Source organism: Anomalospiza imberbis, chromosome 6, assembly GCF_031753505.1.
Source record: "Anomalospiza imberbis isolate Cuckoo-Finch-1a 21T00152 chromosome 6, ASM3175350v1, whole genome shotgun sequence".
NCBI classification, from domain to species: Eukaryota; Metazoa; Chordata; class Aves; order Passeriformes; family Viduidae; genus Anomalospiza; species Anomalospiza imberbis.
In genome coordinates this window covers 61070617-61085856 of record NC_089686.1, presented here as the reverse complement: position 1 = coordinate 61085856, position 15240 = coordinate 61070617, and the positions used below count along the sequence as shown (strand labels likewise).

Genomic DNA, 15240 nt, shown 5'->3' with positions numbered 1-15240 from the left:
GCTTTGTAGAATTAGCAATTGCTCTCTACAGACTACACAGATCTCTATTAAAATTCAGTTTAATTAAAATTGATCACGTTAAGAAACTGATGTGGTTAATTAACTGAATTCCTGAACTTCTTTTCATACATTTCACAAATGCATTGTACACTGTTTTCCTGGGTGACAGCTTAGGTTGCAGTGAAAATCTCGATTTCACAGGTTAATGCTGCGTGTTCCGTGAGGCCCAAAGTTCCTGTGTCCCTGCCAGGAATCCCTGACACCACAGGGAAAATGACAGGCCTTGGAAACTTCCAAAATCTACCACCAGAAGGCCTGGCTGGGGTTTTAAACAGTTCCTCTCTTAGGTAAGTGCGGAACTGTGGGCACGTATGAGGAAACGTCCCAAGAGCTGTGCTCTCATTAGAGCTCCACAAAATGTACAGGAAAGCCACCAACAGACCCAGACAGACGTGCAAGTATCAGCCCAGACTGACAGGAGCAGCCAAAGGCTCTGCTCCTGCAGCTCATCAATGTGAACACACGGACTGCAAGCATTTCAGCTCTTACAACACATTTTCTCCCTGTGTCTCACCAGCATCCATGCAGAAATAGGGCTTGGCCGAGGGCTCAAGCCACGAGATGCCCAGGAACACAGAGCTGGCTCGGGCTGCAGTGGCTGTGCTCTGCATGGACACTCCCAGGGCAGCCCCCAAGAGGCTGCAGGACCATTCTCCAGACAATGAGGCCATCATTTCCAACTAACAGCAGACTTGGCAGTGCTGGCTTAATCCTTGCACTCCATCTTAAGGGTCTTTTTCAACCTAAATGATTCTATGACAAACCACTAGGACCCTACCAGCTCCAGGAGCAAAACTGCACTGCATCTCCTGAAGACTCATTTTTATCAGTTGTCATTTCATTTTTATTTTATATTGTTTTGAACAATAAGGCGCTGTGAATTGTGCCATTCTTTTTGTGGTGGGAAGACTTCCGAATTTTCCACGGGCATGGTTTAGCCTATGGAAGCAGCCTGGTTATGAAGTAGTGCTGCCAACAATTCCCATCCTTTCACAGAATCACTTCTTCCAGAATACCAGCAAGTGGTCCAGCACCTTCCATCCTGCAAGAGAGGGCAGCACTGCAGCTGCTGTTGGAAGGGAAGTGGATGGATGACCAGCTCTCTGACCCAGCACAGAGGATCACGCTACAGCATCAAGGTTAACATCTGAACTGCCAGCCAAGGGGCTTCCCAACAGAGTGGATTCTCAAAGACTGATAAGCAACAGGCACAGCCCAGGGGACACCTCAGAGATAAAACCCAACATTTTAGGATTTTGACAACTACTGAAGGGTTGTGATCCAAGGTCTGAAAATGGCACAAAGTCCAAATGGAGGCTAAAATAATCACCCAGGAATTATAACACAATAAGTACATTACAAAGAACAGAGTTCCACATAAATTTTATATGCTTTTGATTTAAATTCAAATCTGTATGAATAATGGCACTGAATTTGATATAACCACATCTCATTCTTCATTACTTCTGACCGCAATGTAAATGCTAAAGTGGTATTTTCTTCTCTGAATTCATTTTGCTAAAATAAAGTGCATCTGACTAGGATGTAAGATACACGACTGACTCTTAATTCCCTCGTGGCCAAACCCTTGTTAATGTCTTGGCCTGTTTCAGTAAAATGATCATGGTTCAAGTAATGTAAAACACATGCATTCAATCATTTTCCTTTTCCCTAAAGGCAAATACTTTCTTATCATGGTAAAACAGGAGTCGTGTGCTGATGCATTGGAGAGCCAAAGTTCTTTTAAGCCTCATCAGGAAATTGAACACTTACTGCAACCTATCGTTTGGAGCTGCACAATGAAACAAAAGCATAATGCAAACAAACACAGGAGGTTCAGTCAGCATTATCTAGCATTGCATAAGCCGAAGGAGCTGCCTTAGAAAATGAGAATACATAAGCAAAAACCAAACAGAAAATTGAAAAATCAAACAGAAAACTTAACTTCAGAAAAAACAAATCCATTCATATTTAAATCAGGATTTCATAGTTAAAATACAACCAATTGAAAGGAGACACTCATGATATGCTTGCCTTGGAAGAGGGGTTGCTTCTCCCAAGTAACCACAAAGACAGCAAGGCCTTCACACGGCAGGTGCGCACTCTCTACTTGTGCAGCATCTTGTTACAATCCCCTTTTTGTAACAAAAAGGGGATGTTCATGCTTGGAAGAAACTGAACCACAGTACAACTGGGTGAAATAATATAACAGAAACTACATGGTAATTAAAGCAAGTTCTTCATTGGTTAAAAAAAAAAACAAGATACTGTAAGTTGTCCTACTCCAGTTTCTTACAGACTCCTGTACTGGATCTTCTGCTTCTCAGAGTGGCGTGAAAATTTCCTGGGCTACTATGTTGAACCACATCTCTTCCCTGAGCAACAGCAGAATAAATGGGAATTGTCCCTTTCAAAGTCAAGGCCAGGCAAGCTGACTGGAGTCATGGGAGGTGACAGACAGGGAACCAGAGACACATGAGGATTAAATCCATCCTTTAGGAACGGGGTCAGACCCCAAACCCTGAACAACTTCCCGGGTGCTCACTGCCAGAGGTTCAGTGCTCCCTGAGCCCCTCTAGCCCAAATCTCTCTAACACTCTGCTCCCTGAACCTGCAGCTCCACAAGCTCCCAGAACACCACGGCTCCTCAGGCACACACAGGTAACACACTCTGGTTTTTGAAGCATCCATCCTTTGCTCATCACATCTTTCCTAGGAAAGCTCATCTCCATAAGAAGATCCAGGTACATAAAGGGTCAACTCTCTGCTGCTCTCCTGTGGGAAATGGATTTGTAGAGAAATCTCCAAGCCTGACAGAAGGCTCACACGGTGTGCATCTGTATGCAGACTCTGAGATAAGAAATGCTGACAAGAAATGCCATGGAATAGGGCAGACATTGTTGGGAGAGAAATGGAGCCAGAAACAAGTTTCAAAGGATGGCTTTGGAAATAAGACTGGATGCTTTGGAGAATCAGAACTGTGAAAGATGCATTGTAGTGGGACCCACGAGGGGTAATTTTAGATAATTGGCTTTAAGGCATTTTCAGCATGGTGGGGCTAAAGCTGATAGGCCAAGAAACACTTGCAGTGTATTGTAATTAGGAAATGGTTGGCTTCTGATTGTGATGGAGTGAATTATAACATCTCTATTGTCTCACCCTTCTCGTGAGACTGAAAATGGAATAAAAGTTGCTAAAACACCTCTCAGTTGCCCCATCTCCAGGTCAAAAAAGAACTTAATCCAACACTGTCCTACCAACTTCCTTTTCTTGCTGTTAACACGGCATAAACACAAGCATTAAATTCATTTCAGCAGTGGGTGACACAACCTGTCATTGGTCTAGAATAAAGGGTGTCATTAAGCAACATCAGGAAGCCATTTTTCTTAGTAATTAAAATAGGATTCAAAATAAGATCGTACTTTCTAGTACCTGAAGCCTCATAAATGAAGATTTACAGTTTATTCAGCCCTTTTAAGCACTTCCTTAGCCTACAAGTACTTTTCTGGCAGAACAAACATCACAGCACACGAGGAACAGGACTCATGAAACAATTGCATGCCATGAACAGGCACCTCATTCTGACTAAGTCAGACTTCATAATCGGTGCTTATGAAGGAAATCACAAAACTGAATGACACAGAGCACAAATCTTCATCTGTTTTATAACCACACAAAGCTATTACAAATCTATTAAGTTAGTGGCTTTCTCCGCCTTATATGTAAAACCAACCAAAAAGAACAGAGAAAACCCTTAATTTGTCACCATGTAACATCATATGCAGCATCCCAATTTAAACCAACTAGAAAGACAAAAAACCCAAACTAAAATCCACATCAATTCCTTTCACAGTTTAACGTCAGAAACTTCAGAAGCAAACATGTTTACCAAAAGCCTAGTTTAAAAATCAATAATAGGAAAGTATTATACTCCTTTATATTGTCGACATCAGTTAATTATTTTATGTGACTCTTGCATTCCTCATACACAAAGTTTGTAAACTCAATAATTCCTCCTCTGGGCTTCCAAATACGTCTTGGGCCTGTTACCTGCAGCAGTAGGTACAGAATTCAGACTTTGTCTGGGCTCAGGGCAGAAGATGATGCAAATCATTTAAACGAACCTGTGGAAAATGGAGGCACTGCCAGAAAATGTCACTGCTGGACTTCATTCCTAAAGTCTGCCTGAGTGTATTAAAGGGAAAATGCAGAGAAATCCTCACAGCTGACTTTGGAAAAAGCCCAGACAATAGTAATTCTCTGTAAAGCAGTACTAAAGCTACACTAGGGTACAGCTTGGTCCAGGATCTTGTCAACTTGCTAGCATGAAACCGGTGAATGTATGGACCTTGTGCGTCCCATGCCTTCTATGCACAGATTTAAAGACTGCACGGAATATTAGAGATTGTTTAATTATTTCTTGATTAATTACTAAGTAGGCAAGGTTAAGTAACAGCTGCAGTCAAAATGTGGAGCTGATAGGTACTTTCCCCGAGATTCTATTTATCCATTTTATTTCCATAATGATTATATAATTTACATAATTGTTATAATTCACATAATGAGTATTTGTATTCATGGGTACCTGAAAGAAATGCTGTGTTCATACACTGAACATTTGTGACTTTCTGAAAGTTCAGGCTCATCAGGATATTTCAAGGGAATGTTTATCTTGACTGACTGCTTCAACCTTGATGAAATTCTCATCAGTTTCTGACAGATTTGTTGTCATCTGTCTTTTGTCATCTTCCTTAGTGTGACCCTTTATACTATGAAAATCATCAAAATTTAAAGCACTTAAAGTGGAAACAACCAAACTAAAACTTCAGGAAAATGGAATATTAATTGGATTTTGTAGATGAAAGTCTCCCACACTATACAATTGCATGTGAATGAAAAACTTCTGTTCTTCTTGCTGTTTGGGAAGGTAATGTTTTCTGTGGATGCATGAAGTTCTTCATCCAAATTACTGTGCCTTGTCATAAGCAGAGTTGTCTTACTTAACCAAACACATTAAAGTTTGTTACTGGTAGAACATAGTCTTTATTCCTACAGTCAGATTAAAACCTTCATCTTGCTGCTGAACTGAGAGGAAAAATGTTCCCAAAATTGCCAGTGAAAGCACCTAGAATGGCAGGGAGCATGCTGGATGGGGAGGGTGATGCACAGGAGGAGCCCACCCTCAGTGAGTTCAGTTACAGTTTATCGTGTCCCACCAGAGCCCACGCTTCAATCATCCATTCTTCTGCTGTGCATGGGGCAAGGAGCTTTGAAGCAAACTCTTGCACTAATTTTGCATGAAAACACCATCTGGCCCTGAACAACTATCTGGGCTATGGATCTGTTAGAGCCTAGATATGGTCAATGTGATATTGAAAGGTCAAAGAAGGGTCTCATTATATGCCTTAGTACTTAGAGGCCATGGTCACTGGAGCATGAACATAATCACTCAGGCCAAACAAGACTCATTTATAATTTTAATTACCAGTGAATCAGACGTGTCTTGAAGAGCTGGCCATGTAAAAGAGTTATATGACTGTTGCTCAAAATAGCTGTCTTGTTTGTCTCTAAAATAACCCCTTGAGACACCCTCAATAATTCCCTGCTGATATATTTAGAATCCATCAATCTTCTCAACCTCAGCATTTAACATATTTGGAGTATTGTATAATTGCACACAAAAAACCCCGCCTTGTGTTCCAACAGTAAGATCTGTTACAAGGGAGTTAGCAAAAATCCAGAATTCCAAACCTGAGATTTATCAAGCCAGGGCTGACCATACAATTCCATTCACTCCCTTGTGTGGAATGATGCAACATGCACAAAACAAACTGCAAGGATATTTTAGCAAGCCTCTTGCCTCATTCACTGCATGCGGTGGAGTCCTCTGGGGGGTGGGAAATGAGCTGTAACTAAAGGAACACTCACTCTGGCTGCTGGGGGGAAAACATTTTGTTTGCAAGAGACCAGGATGACACCACATGAAGCACATGTTAGTAGATAAGCTGACCCAGAAAGCACACAACCTCTTCAGCTGCCAGGGTGCTCCAGGACATCATAAAAATCGCCTGAATAACTTTTTTTTTTGCCCATGACATCATATAAATTGCCTGAATAACTTTTTTTTTTGCCCATGACATCATATAAATCGCCTGAATAACTTTTTTTTTTGCCCATGACATCATATAAATCGCCTGAATAACTTTTTTTTTTGCCCATGACATCATATAAATTGCCTGAATAACTTTTTTTTTTTGCCCATGACATCATATAAATCACCTGAATAACTTTTTTTTTGCCCTCAGACAGATAGAATCACTCAGGATATGCTGAGTTACAAAGGACCCACCGGGATCATCAAGGCCAGTTCCTGGCCTTAACCAGAGTCTCAGGGAAAAACCTCCTGCATCTCCTGCAGAGTTTACTTGCCCAAGTTTAATGCTACAACATATGCTGCTGTTACCATCCATTTTACCCACTCACAGCTTGATGCAGATTTCTCCCATGTTTCTACATGGCTGGGGAGAAATGGAACAGATAGCTCTACAGTCAAAGCAGCTGGAGTAAAACATCGAGCGAGAATCAAAGATACTTATCAAATAGAAAAAGGTAATAAATTGGATCATTTCCTTCCATATTTCCTTTCAATCATTAATCAAATCCATTTCCATACCTAATTTTACAATTTTTCTTTTCTTTTGACCTTTAATAAAATGTTTCAATTGATCAGGGTAATAAAAATGTGAATTATATGAGCTGGCACAGACAAAGAAAGACTATTGAGTAATCTGTGTTCCAGATATAACAAGGAAAATGCCTCTGATTAAGTATGGGCTAAAAGGTAACTTTAATAAATTACAAGTATTATAATTTTACCTTAAGAATTTAGTGAAGTACAAACTCAAATTCCAAACATCAACAGCCAAAACAAGGGGTTTGTGGGACTGCAGCTGTCCCTTGAGTTGACACACAATCTATTTGCTCATTAATGCAAATGTTTTTTAGCACAAATAAGAGCGTATTTTCCTTTAGCTCTCGAAGTTTATTTCAATTATATCTCAAACACTAAACTGCTTAAACTGTTTCATAGCAAAAGCACTTCAAAGTTGGTTTTTTTTTTTGGATTTTCTAGACACCAGTGCAGTACTGTCAGCAAGAATGTAATCAAAGCAAAAAGCCTTCTGAGCCTGCAACCAGTAATATTATTTGTTTCAATAGCTTTCCTTTGAATAGAAGTATTGATTTTTTTACATCAGAACTCTCCTACAAAGAGCATTAAAAGAGAAATTAGACTTCCCATTTTTTCTCCATCCTATTAAGGACCATTGTTGAAGACTAGCAATAGAGTCACCAGGGATTTAAAAGTTTGAGCTAAATAGATCAGCCATTCAGGAATTCTAGGAAATTCTTCTTATTTTCTAAGAATTCCTGCTATGGGGCAATGCCGCTCCTGCCAGAATGGAGAGGGTTGTTTTTTTTTTTCCCTTGGATAGAGGCAATTAGCTAAATTGCATTATTCCAGGAGCATCTGGCCTCAGCTACCTGTGTTCCTCACACAAAGTCCAGCTAGAGTGAAGGGATCCTGAGGGGAGGTACCAACAGAATGACTGTGGACTGCTGGGAGGAAGAGACTGATTTCTGGGAAAGGAGGTCAAGGTCAGAGGTGCTTGGGGGGAGGCAACAAAGGGAATTAGCCAGGAAACAAAATTTAAATGAGTTCCGCAGTTCAGAAGACTTCTTAGCTCAGAAAAATATCTGCAAGCCAGGAGAAATATCTGATGACAGGTGGTTCTACAGGTTTTGTTACTCCTTCAGCAACAGCCCCAGCCTGCCATGCCCACCTACATCACAACAGCCCAGGAGGGCAGCAACGCCCTTTCCTCAACTCAATACCTAGTCTTAAAAAAGGCCAATGAACCAGAGAGCTACTACTGAGTCAAGTCTGGTGGGATTAGTCATGTTCATTGAAGAACAAAGGCTGGCCTCACTTTTCAAATTTTACTTTAAAAGTATCAACATCTATTAACATATTCATTATAATTAGCTGAATTTTCAGCAGTTACATTCCATCATACGACAACAGATTCAGCACAGTTACTTTCACACCGGCATGTTTAAATTGGAGTTAGCAGAGCTACAAAGCAAAGATTTGCCCCCACTATCCTTGCAGTGTTGTTGCCAACGTTTGGTTGAACAAGGGTGACCCTGGAGTGTCCCCAGTGACAATTACTGCAACAGGATCACTAAAGAGACACGAGCAACATATTGCCTTTGCACTCTGACTACTCACTTGGGATTAGGGATGTCCAATAAAAGACACAGGGCTCTACAAAGAACAGGCAATGACATTTAATTCTGGGCTTCTAATCCCAAGGAGGGAATTCAGATTTCTGATGCCTGCAATGCATGGAGGAAGGAGCTCGACATTTCACAGTGGGATTCAAAACAAGTAATGCACTTGAAGTCCAGAGAAAAACCTGAGCACACAGAGAGAGCACCTTAAACGCTGGACTGAAAACATTTACTCAGAGCTGCAGACAAGTTGTGGCACACAGAGTACTGCACCTCCTTCTCCAGGCAGGCTTACGTGGTGTGACACAGGGTTTGCTAAACATGACTGATGTGGTGATTACACTGCTCACCTTCACACCTTTGCTTAGGCTGTAAGAGGTCATGTTCAACGCTGTCCTTACCTAACAAGGTTGAAGTCCAGTTTTCCCAACCCCTTTCCCCCAGGCTGTGTATCAAATGACACAGCAGTTCCTGTGAGTTTCTCCCTGCTAGCCCTGTCCTGTTATGCAGAAAGAAATTCTGACCTCGGGGGGGAAAAAAAGCAAACCAACCCAAACACGAGAAAGAATCATGGCAGGTTTTGATGACTTTTTGAGAATACTTTGCCTCTGGCTTGCCAGATGTTGATCTCAGCCCCTGAGCCTATTCTGGGATAGCTCCTACCCCCCCAGCAGTTCTCTGTGCATGCACAGGTGTCCCAAACCCAGAGAACTGAGGCTCCTTTCTCACACTGCATGGCACACACTACTCCCCCACCTCAATCATTCAGCTGTTGCACCAGCCGCACCAGAGCATCACTCACACCCTGCACACTTCTGGCTTTCCTTCAGAATTCCTCTCAGTTTCCTACATTCTAATCCATTCTTTCAAGCACTAACATGGTTGAAGTTGGAAGCTCAGTAGGGCACTATCTTGCCACAGGAAAAGCTCCCATTTGTGCCTGAGAGGCAAACGAGCGATTAGAAGAGTCCAGTAAAATATTGGGAGCATTAGTCTCCAAAAGAGAGAAATGTGGTGGAGGGGATCCAATTAAAGAACAGCTAAAGAGAAAACTTCATCCCCAGCTTAAGCAAAATCTAAGGGGAAGTTGTGATTACTAGAGTGTGTTGGAGTATCATTACAGTTCTGGACTAAAGAAAGGATGTTCAAACAAAAAGCATATTAACTCAAAGTGCACATTTTTATTTAATTAGAGGTAAAACAGAAAGACCAGTAATAGGTCAATAATAATGACTTATCACTTCCTTTATGTGGCACATTTACAATAAATGGTAATTTACCATTAGAGAGACTTATTAAATTTTTTCCTGCTAAAGAAATTAACATTAGTCATGTGGAGAAAGAGAACACTCTCCATTTCCAGCTCAAGGATTTGCATTCAACAAGGCAGTCAGAGGATATTACAGACCCCATTCCCCCTTCAGCAATGCAGGAAGAATTAAAGCATAACCATGTATGACATCATTCCAGCTGTAGGCTGATGGGCTACAGATCGTTTCATCCATGCTATTTGAAAAACATTCCACTTTCCAGTCATTAGACCTGCTAAATGGATTCACCTGCCATACCCTTGGAACCATTAAAAAAAAGAAAAAAAATGTCTTTGGCACACAGAACCATACTTTAGTTTTATTCTTATGGCTGATGTACTATTACTTGTACATCCTAAAAATAACTTAAAATTATTTTTGCACTTGCCCCATTGGAAGAAAAAGAAATCCACAGCTGTGTTCCTTGCTTTTATTCTTGCTCTAGGCTTATGTCAAAGTTTGTGATTAACTATTTTAGCAAACAAATATAACATGACTTTCTAGACAAAACTTGTCATTAGCAGGGCTGCACTGTGCCTCAGTATTTTTAAATAGCTGCCTGTTAGCCTGTTCCAAGGAAAATAGGATCAGTTTACTTGTCTGAAGTCTACTTCTGTTAACTTCCTTAATTATTTGACATGAAGATAGAGAGCTGCTATTTAACACTTCTCCCAGTCACAGGAAAATATCACACCATTTGTGCACTCATTATGGCTCTTAACTTCAGACTCATTTGAAAGCTTCAACTCTACAGGTGGGATTTTCAAAGCTGCCTCTAAGTCATTAATTTCTAATTGGACACCGCAACCCTCTAGGCAAGCTTTAAAAATCTCATCCTAAATAATCAATATTCTACTCCTTAATAACCCGATCTGCAAAAGAGTTGACAGGACAAAACATTTAGCTACTAAGGGAGACTGCTGTGATCATGGGAGGAAAAAGAACAGATTGTATACCCTCATCTTAATGGTAGGATTATTATTTCCTACTCCCCATAAGCTGTGAGAGGGACCCGACTGACAAAGGATGGAGGAGAAGAGGGGATCCTCAGGAAAAAAAAAAAAAATCCAGAATCAGAGAAAAATCAATCCAGGTTCAGGAAAACAGAACAGATTCAACAGTGCTGTGCACTGCTTGGGTGTATATTCAGAATAAGTCTAAAACAATATGATCAGATGGCAAAAAAAGCACAACAACAGTTAAAAAGGAGACTAAAATGCTGTACAATGCCACAAAGCAACGTATTTAATGAAAAGAAAACCAAAAAATTAAGGTATCACTACAAATCTGACCCTGCATTTTTGAAATGTGTAAGATGGGGATTTAAAACACCAAAATAAATATCAGGTCTTGCTGGGTTAACGAATAGTTAAATATGAAATAAGATTTAATTCAGGGTATACACATCAGCCTGAGTGACCTAATGAAAATGAGAGAACTAATTATATTAAATCTGAGGCAACAGCAGGGAAAAAAAAAAGTCAGAGAAACATTTGGGAATATCTCACCAATTCAAGACTGTAAATAATTTGAAACATACTCTACAAATACATCAGAAAGGGGGAGAAGGTAATCTAATCTAGACCATCCCTAGTCTAATTAGCAGGCATTTGAACAACTGCATTTTCTCAGAGGAAAGAAAAATAACCCTCCCAAAACCCACACATGTAAAATTTTAATTATTATTTTCTCTGAGTTTCCTGCATTCTATAACAGTTACAGAACCGGGTAATAATTACTTTGTGGAGTCCTTCCAAAATAAAATACCCTTAGCCACCTTGCAGCAGAACAAGGATTCCATCTGGTTTAACAAGCTGCGTTTTAAAACACCCCAAATCTTTACATGCTGACAGCCAGGTCATTCAGTGCAATCAGAACACAGCTCTTTCCCTTAACGGTTCTAAAACCTCCTATGCCTCTGCCTTGCTTTCTGCACAGGTTACCTGATGGCATGGATTATGCACGTAAAACCACAGTAATTGTATCTCTTTCAGCTGTTTTTTAATCAGCCTTTTTTTTTTTGGCATTAGGTGCATGAAAACCAATCAAGATTTGAGTACAGCATCGGTCAAGGAAATTCAAGTTTCCTTACTTTGATAACTTCACAGCTGACTCTTGATATAATATTGTCAAGTACCTATTTCACATTTGGTCTGACTTGAACCAGTAATCTGAGACATTTAAAAATATTCTGTTACTAATATAGCTTGTAAATCAGCAGCTGATGTCTGGAGAGGTGCAGTGTTATGAATTTCAGACAGTTTGAAAATAGTATAAATAGGTCTTTTTATTTTGAGCATATCTAGGAGATGCACTTCTCACAGTTTTGTTTTATATAATCATTGTGTATGTAAAAGCTGAGGAAAATTAAGAGAAAATTTGCATAATGACAAAGCTCAGCTTCTCAGTGCAGAGGCAGTGTGGACTGAGCAGGTTGAGGCTGAGTTCCTGACTAAGGTCAGCATCAGGATTTTAATGGGCCCCACTCTCTTTTTGACCTAGCCCAAAGTCCTAGCTCAGACTCTATTAATTCTACATTCTCCAGATTTCTAGCTGTGGCAACGCAGTAATGGTGAGATTGATGATGTTGGGACATTCTTTAAATTTCTCTCACAAAATACCTTAATGAAGCTTTTCTTTCTAGTATGCCAATAGCCAGTGACTTTGCTGCCTTTCTCTAAATGGGTATTGCTGCTATAATGCAAATAAAACTCTAGAGCTGCATCAAAGACCAGCAACTGGTTTTTTTTTAACAATCCCTGGTGTTGATACCAGGGTATCAAAATACCAGAAATCAATCCTGCAGACAAATTACGCATGTTGTTGGACTCCTAAATTTCATTTGAAGGAACTAACACACTGGGTACCATCTGAGCAGTGATTTCCCTTTCCTGTTTTGATACAGCAGTTTGGAGTTGTACTCCAAAGGGCTCTGCAGTGATCCAGAGCACACACCCAGGAGCGAGTGCTCCACCTGACAATCAACCTGTGGGAAATTCCTTCATGCAGTTAGTGATAAAACATGCTGTCTAGAGCAGACTTTAACCCCTGCCACGGTTTTTCCTCATATGAAATGGCTGCAGCCACTGTGCCAGTGCCACGTTCCCTACACAGGACAGCAGCGATGCTTCGCAGCTGCATGTACTGCATCCTGGATTGAGAAATCCTCCGCGTGTTCCTCATCACCCTCACTGGCTGCGGCACAAGAGGAAGCAAAGAAGAGACTCCACCTTCTGCATGGGTACAGCACAGGCAAAGGCTCGACGCCTTGTCTGCTGCCACTGATGTTCACACCCGGAGGCACAAGGGTCCCAAAGAGCACAGATCTGCTTCCTTGTCCCAGTCACTTCCCCCGCATTGTGCGGAGCCACCCCAAGCAGTTCCTCTGTGAGCGTGTGCAATTTTCCACCGAGATAAACAGGCAATTGAAATGTAAAAGCCCATGACCGTTCACTTTCTAGGTACAAAACGCTGTAATCTTGTAATCAATATGCTATTTAACACAAAGCCAGCACAGCCTCTGGAGGGGGGGGAAGCTGTGCTGGGAATATCTAAGTTCGGTGATAAGGTTTGATGCTTTCTGCTTCATGGAAACAAACAGGAGCTAAACATTACAGCTCAACAATGCTATCTGATGGTCACAGCGCCTCGGATTCATCAAAAACAATGACAGAAAGGAACGGTAAGGCAGCCCTTGAAAACAAAGCATACCTGTTGGTTCAGGCAGCCACATGGCAGGGCTGAGAGGGAATTCCCTGCCACAGTGCTCACAGGGGTTTTTGGAAACTCAGCCAGCTGGGGGAGGCTGAGAAACTGGTAAAAACACAAAACCAAACATGCACAGCATCGTTTGGCAGAAGTAGAAACACTGGCACGTTTCTAACAGTTTATGTTAGGAAACTGTTGTTATGTAGGAACAATATTTACAACATGCACGCTTTAACAGAACTCAGAAGAAGCAGCACTAGTTTACAGAGTCTATTTCAAATTGAATGAAATTGCTAATCCATTCTTTTAATCCGATAATGTTCTACTAGCAAATATAACTTTTTTTTTAAACAAAAGCATCAAATACTACCATTTCTTTGGATTTATTTGGACCATAGGGGAATTAAAAGGCAGCTAGATAAAACTAGAAACAGGCAAAGTAATTTGAAATCATTAAACAACTTCTAGATGTGTATTTAAGTAAGCTGCTGCCTTGTCCTTTCTGACCACAGGTGGAGACAGAACAGTGAATTACACAGATAAGAGCTGTATCCCAACTGACTAGAAGCAGGGTATTAAACACAGAAATTGTCTCACGTGCAATAGGAGGGTTGTTGTCTTGGTTTTACTTTGCACTTTCATTTGTACTTAGGAAAGCAGTGCGATAATTACAGCTGATAACAATTTGAGATAAGTGGCAAAACCACATGAAATTACAAAATTGGAAGAAACAACGTAAATTAGAAATATATTCAAACTTAATATGAGACAAAAATATAAACCAAAGCACATATAATAGAAAACAATCACGCAAGCTAACAAAAAAGAGTATTTCCCTGGGAGATGTTCCAAATCCTATTAAGCAAAGTTCAACTTGTTTTTTGCCATCCCACCCTCTGCTGAAAGCTGCAGGGGCACATCTAGGTGATGTGCCCATTCTTCAGTTTCCAGTTCAGAGGCAGGCACGTTGAAATGTAAACCACTATTGATTTCAGTTCACTTTAATACCCTGGACGTGAACTGTGGTCGTGGTGGACTCCAACTCATAATCCCTGTCAGATTTAGCTCCCACAGCTAAATCCACAATGGTTGCAAATAAGAGAACTTAGAAACCATGTCAAACATAGATATGATCCAAAGAGGCCAGTACAGTTTGAGGATATAGACACTGAATCAGAAGGCAAATTACTAACAAGCTCTGCTCCTAGAGGGCTGGTTTAGTTGAATGGATACTGTGAACCAGGAGCTCAGACACACCCTGTTACGAAAGCACTGCCCATGTGGCACAGGCAAAAAGAAGTCGTGCAGCGCACCTCTCACATTCTGGACACTGCAGTGCAACACAGCAGCCCTTCAGGGAGCCAATTCCCCCGTATCTCTTCCCTCACCCTCAAAAGTACCTCCCCAAATGAAGTGAGTCAAACCACTTTATTAACCCAGTCCTCAAAAGGAGCCTCCCACAGATGTGCTGCACTCTCTTGTTGCAGCATAGGTCAACAGCACATTGCGCAGCAGAGATGCCCACGACACAGTGTCTCCACACAATTTCAGAAGGCTTTAAACATTCCCCAAACACAGTAACACCCTACCTCATCAGAAGGCTTCAGGCATCTGCCCACACAGAGTAACACCCGAGCACTTCAGGAGGCTGCAAGCTCTGCTCCTCTTGTCCTTCAGCCCACCCTTTTATCTCCTCCTGCTGATGCACGGCACCTGTGTGCCTCTGCTCCCCTGTGGCTGCTCAGCACACCTGGGCATTCATGGCTCGTTACCTTCAATTGCATTCACCTGTCCTGCACAGCTGCAGCCCATTAGGGATGAGGCTCAGCCCCACTCCCATCAGCACACACTGTGCCTACACTCTCTGGGT

General features: G+C 41.2%; 1 protein-coding gene across 1 annotated transcript in view; it reads right to left on the bottom strand.

Annotated features, from left to right (window-relative positions):
* Positions 1 to 15025, bottom strand: part of MPPED2 (metallophosphoesterase domain containing 2) — a 193738-nt gene extending 178713 nt beyond the window's left edge. Inside the window, exon 1 of the mRNA XM_068194816.1 lies at positions 14960 to 15025. The gene's annotated coding sequence lies outside the window, so the exon portion shown is untranslated. The remainder of the gene's footprint in view (positions 1 to 14959) is intronic.
* Positions 15026 to 15240: the final 215 nt, after the last annotated feature.